The sequence below is a fragment of the Molossus molossus genome, unplaced genomic scaffold (genome assembly GCF_014108415.1).
Source record: "Molossus molossus isolate mMolMol1 unplaced genomic scaffold, mMolMol1.p scaffold_m16_p_10, whole genome shotgun sequence".
Lineage (NCBI taxonomy): Eukaryota > Metazoa > Chordata > Mammalia > Chiroptera > Molossidae > Molossus > Molossus molossus.
Window position 1 is genome coordinate 41,184,373 of NW_023425345.1, and position 6,256 is coordinate 41,190,628.

Consider the following 6,256-nt stretch of genomic DNA (forward strand, 5'->3'; position numbering starts at 1 on the left):
CTGGGAAAGAGGAGAAAGATCAAGGGGGAGGGTGAAGGGAAGTTAGGGACAATCTGGACTAAGAGAAACAGCCATGTCTGCCCATATCCAGTCTACTGTCCTTTATAAGGTAGTGGCTCAGTAGTCAATAGGAGCTCAATTTTGCACAGGGTTGTACATTCATGGAAGACCCTACAGAGCACCCAGATCTATAAACCTCAGCTAAGTCATCTGCCAGCAACATCCATGTGCTTTTAAAACCAAACTAAAGCAATAAATACAAAATCAAAACAGAAAAACCCCATCACCACTTCTTTTTGTACCCCTTGCTTCCTCATACTAAACAATGAAACAAACAAGCAAGCAAACAAACAAAATCTCATCCTTGAATAGCCAAACCACTTCCTTTCCTATATGGAGAAATGATGTGAGCACTTTCATTTGTAGCTAAGTTGAAGTGACACCACACTTGAATTGACTTCAATTTCGCTAGCCTAATGGACATTATTAAGCCATTAATCAGCTTAGAAAGATCTTGAGCTGCATCCCCACCCAAAACCAGTTAAGTGACTTTCCCTAAATTTGGTTCTATTACAAATTCAATCTCCACCCCTTCTTCCAGCCTGGAATATTGCCATAAGTGAGTCATTGCTATTTGGAATACATCAGTAAGGGTCCAAGCAGCATTACAGCATTGGAAGCTATCATTCTCTGCTAGGTGGCACTCAGTTTAGAGTTTGCTGTGGTCCCAGAGAAGTCTTGGAATCAGTAGGGAGCTTAACCAATGGAATGGGTGGGGGATATCGCTTCCTCCATCATAACTGGGTAAGGTCAGCTTTCCTATAGCTTCCAGGTCCTTAAGTAAAACGCTCCCTGAGAGTGATCTTTGCTTTAGAATCCCTCATTCCTGTCATGTGGACCTTCTCATCCTGGCTCAGCTTCCCACCATCCAGGCTATAAAAATTTATTCTAGTCTCATGGGAATTGAAGTGAGGAAAGTTCTGCCTTAGTTTGACTAGCTGCTTTGACTGTGGAAAGCAGAAGAAGAAAGAGGTGGGAAAAAGTAACTACCATGCTTGTTATGCCACTGGTTGTATGCGTGCATGCATGTAAACAGCTATAAGTCCCTTTCTAGTTCTTAAGAAGGAATTTAAAGAACCAGTGGTCAATAGGAGCAAGTTTAGAAATGTCACACAGGCTTAAACCATGGAGAAAGAATTAATGTTATTAGATTGGTAGTTGTCAACAGAAATGACACTGCTCCCAGGGAGGTGTTTTTGGATGTCATAGTCCTGTCTCATTTAATGAGCAAAGACCAGGATGTTATTTTCCTGAAATATTCGGGGACACCTTTACAAGAAAGAATTGTCCAGCATCCTGCATGACTTTTAATTGATCCACAGAACATCCAGGTTGATAAAAATCTACTCATAATTATCTGAACCTAGAACTTACATCTGTTTTATATATAAGCACAAAGTATTCTTTGCACAGTGTTGAAATATACTTAGTTTTCCAGGAATAGTGCTATTTAGGGAAGATTATACTTTACTTTGTTTGGAAATTTGCCAACAGTTGTCAACCATTTGGAAAAAAATCATGCCTCCAATGATAAATGCTGCCCTTTGGCTTTAGGTGTAAGTTCAAGCACCTGACTACATTATATATTATAGTCATGCCCAAACAATTTCATATTTAAAGATCTATTATTTCATTACAGATGACTTTTCTTTCATGTGTTCTTTCATATTATAGTAAATATCTTGTATGCTCAGGGCAGAGTCCAGAGGGATCAGGCACACGCTCTAGATTGTTGTCTCCCAGGGGAGTGGCCTGGACGATTTAATTCTCCCACCCACAACACTGTGAAGTACTGACGACCAGGTAGCTCACTTAACCATGGCACCTGGGGTTCTCATCGGGGGTCAGTCACAGAGTGATGGAGTGCCCATATGGCTGACCTTACTTACTCATTCTCCAGCAACCAGAAGATGAACTTGATACTGTGTGGCCCCAAACCCCCACCATAAATTACCTTGTTAACATAAACTATCTGCTGTGACCCACAGACATTCTTTTCAGGCATACTATTCCAAGGCTCAGAGATTACCTTCCAGCAGCCGGTCAAGGGCCAAACCTTTGTTTGGAATGTTCAAGGTTTGGACAACCCAGGCCTGCTGAGTTAATCCTTTACTGCATGCTATGACTTTTATTTCAGAACATAAAATATTTTGTCTGTTAGGGGTTATAATCACTTCATTAAACACAGAAAGAGACTGAGGGGTGATAGATAAATCTTATACTCTAAGAGGAAAGAAAAAGTCCACTCTCTCTGTCAGCTTCCTTAAGGTGGTGGAGTGAAAATTTCAGTACATGAGGCATTGGAGTTGGGCTTCTGGACTAAAATCTTGACCCTGCTACTATTTATAACTTCTGTGATTCAGGGGAGGCTATTGAGATGTTCCGTGACTCAGTTTCTTCATCTGTAAGTAAACTAGAGTTGTTAATGTTCCTACTAAAAACATAGGCAGTTATTAATAATGATTCTTAGTAAGCACTCTATGTCTCTTAGGAGTACTGATTTTATTAGCTTTTCTAAGAGAAGAGATGGGATTACCAAATTCAGAAAACAAAGGAAAGTTCATAATAATCTGGTTTTGGATGCGGTACCTTTTCAGGTTAGGGTTTGGGAAGATTTTTGCTGTCAGTCTTTCTTCCAACTAATGAAAGGAATATATGCTATTTGAGATGAGTTTTGAATTCTGGGGAACGAAATTCTAGGATAAAGTGTCATTTATCTTCTGGGGGCCTGCTTAGTGCTTTTGGTTCAAAAAAGAGAGCTTAAGGCAAAACTTTTTTCATTTTTAAATTGTCCCAAATTATTCTCTGAGGTACAAATAAGGGAGAGAGTCAGGGTAGCAGCTCAAGTGATAAACATTTGGTTGAAACTTCCTTTTGGTGCTCGTCTCTTTGAGAAGCTGAGAACAGAGCCTGCGTATGGCACCCTCCACACGCATGACAGTGAGTGGACAGCCTGAACTCGTAAGACTTTTCTGACCAAGAGTGAACAAATCACACTAGATACAGATTTTGAAGTGCTTTAGTCATTGCCTTCATGATATAGACACAATTTACGGATATGAGAATGATTCATTTAGCCAAAATGGGTTGCATAAGTAGACTTTTTATCAAAAACAACTCAGAATAAGAGAACCAATTAATTGAAGACTGTATGATACCTCAGCTAAAGAGTCTCCATTTCTGGTGGAGGAACATACCACTCCATCCAAAGTTAAGTGCCATCAAGCAGCAGAAAATGAAAATACCTACTTGACATTCGAGAGCTTGCTTTCTCGATCAGCCCACAGGACATGGGGGTGGTCCTTGGGGATGAAGTGACTCATGCTGCTAACCCTCACTAATAGCGATTCATCTTTCTTCTTTGGGGGAAAACTGTTCACTTTTTCAGAGAATTGAAGTACAGTTAAGCTGTTGGATAATGTGATTAAAGAAAAAAAAAAATGTTTCCTAAGAGCTTCCCACAGCTGTCACTCAAAGAGATCAAGAAGCTCACCCCCTGCCCCATCACAGACACGGTGTATCTTTTCCACACTTCAGCAACCCTGGGGAGCTGAGAGGCCTCCATTGTCCAGGAACCACTGACGTGAAATCTGCTGCTTGGTGTCCCTGTGCTTCTCAGACACGCAAGTCATTCTCAAGGACCCCCAATTCACATTCTCACAGTACTCTGGGGCCTCTCCACTGATCCAGTCTCCCATACCTTTTACACTTCCTGAAACCTTTTCACTGTGTGTGCCATTTGCTATTCCTGATCCACGATCAGCAAACTATTGTGTAGCCTCAGTGTCTTCCACATGTTTGTCTTTTTTTTTTAAATCCTCGCCCGAGTACATTTTTCTATTTTTTGTTCAGATAGAGTGGGAGGGAGAGAGGAAAGAGAGGGAGAGAAACATTGACGTGAAGGGACACATCGAGTGGCTGCCACCCGCACGACCAACCAGGGCCGGGGACAAACTGCAACTGAGGTACGTGCCCTTAGTTGGAACCGAACTCGGGTCTCTCTGGACCGGAGGCCGATGCTCTAACCGCTGAGCCAAACCGGCCAGGGCCCACATGTTTGTCTTAACTGAACTCTTCTGGGTGCATCTCTCAAGCAGTGGTTGCTCACCTGCTTACATTCATCTCTAGGTCAGATCATGGGAAACACTTAGGCTGCTACGCCTTAGCCACCTGCCTGAAATGGTGTTAATACATGCACCTGAGAGTCTCACCTCCACGTGTGCATTCCGTACCTTTGCCAACCGTTCCACCTTAAAATCCCCAATTCAGAGACTTGACTATAAGGCCACAACTTCTTATAATTTTTTGTCAGCTTATATAGCCTATTGTTGTAATTCTTTCCTCCCCCATTTTATTGAAATATAATTGACATATAATATTGTGCAAGTCTGAGATGTATACTGTACCAATTTGATTGATACATGTAAATATTACAAAACGATCACTATAATAAGGTTAGCGAACACATCTTTTACTTCACATAATTACTCTTTTGTTGTTATGATTATGGAGAGAACATTAAACCTCTACTCTCATAGCAACTTTCAAGTATATAATACAGTACCATTAATTATAGTCATCATGCTGTACATTAGATCTCCAAACTTGTCCATCACCAACATCTTTCCAGTCCCCTCCCTGCACCCAACCCTGCCCTGGCACAGCCCATTCCACTATCTGTCTCTATGAGTTCAATGTTTTTAGTGTCCACATATAAATGAGATCATACAGTATTTCTCTCTGTCTGACTTACTTCACTTAGCATACTGCCCTGAAGGTCCATCCCTGTTGTGGCAGAATTGTTTGATTTTTATGCTTTAACCCTTTAGCATCAACATGAACTCATGTAGCTTTCTTGTGCTCTTCAATAACTATTTTAGACTTTTCTTCTCTATCCTTAAAGACCTTACTTCCTTTCTACTCTCACCAAATAATTTGGATGACTTGCCATAGACATTTAGATATTTCAGTCACCTCAAATTGAGTACGTAGAAAATATTTCTGAATTTCCCCTCCTCCATCAAAAATGCCCCCTCGTCTGTGTTCTCTCTGTTCACTCTTGTATCCTTTCAGTCTATTCTCTCAATATTTAAAAAATGTAAACCTGAACCTCTCCCGTCTGCGGGCATCCCATTCTCCTATTACAAAGTCCAAATGATTAGTAGTCATACTACTGCATAAACTGGCTCTTACCTAGATATCGCTCCAGCCTCATCTTGTATTACTCCTCATTCTGCTGATCTTTTTGTTCCATCCACTGTCAGCATCTTTTATTTATTCTAATTATCTCAGGGTCTTTGCACAGGCAGTAGTGTCTATTTTTTATCACCCTCACCACCTTCTCATAATTCATGTCTCAACTAAAATATCTCTTCTTCTAATAAAGTTTCCATTGACCAAGCTCCAACAGAGTAGGTTAGGTCTAGCTGCTGTTTTTTGTTTTTTATCCTCACCCGAGGACATTTCTCCATGTTTTGTTCAGATAGAGTGAGGAGGGAGAGAGAAAGAGAGAAACACTGACATGAAAGGGACACATCGAGTGGTTGCCACTTGCACGACCCAACCAGGGCCGGGGACAAAGTGCAACTGAGGTACATGCCCTTAGCGGGAACTGAAGTCGGGTCTCTCAGGGATCGCAGGCTGATGCTCTACTGCTAAGACAAACTGGCCAGGGCTGGTCTAGCTGTTGTTACACAGTATAAAATAGTTGCATGTCTCACTTAGAATTATTAAAATCTCTTTTCTGTCCTCAATTTACATTCCATAATGGAAGGGTCTGAATCAACTTTGTTAACTCATAAAGATTTTCAGTAACATCCATGAAAAAAGTGAATGGATGATTTTAAATCTGCCTGTTCACTATACTTTGAAAACTGCAAAACATATAAAGAACTCAAACAACTCAACAACAAAAGACCCAAACAATCCGATTAAAAAATGGGCAGAGGACCTGAACAGACATTTCTCCCAAGAAAACATACAAATGGCCAACAAATATATGAAAAGATGCTAACTTCACTGGAAAATGCAAATCAAAACTAAAATAAGATACCACCTCACACCTGTTAGAATGGCTGTTATCAACAAGACAAGTAATAACAAGTGTTGAAGAGGTTGTGGAGAGAAAGGAACCCTCATTTACTGCTGGTGGGAATGTAAACTGGTACAGCCCCTATGGAAAGCAGAGTGGCGATGC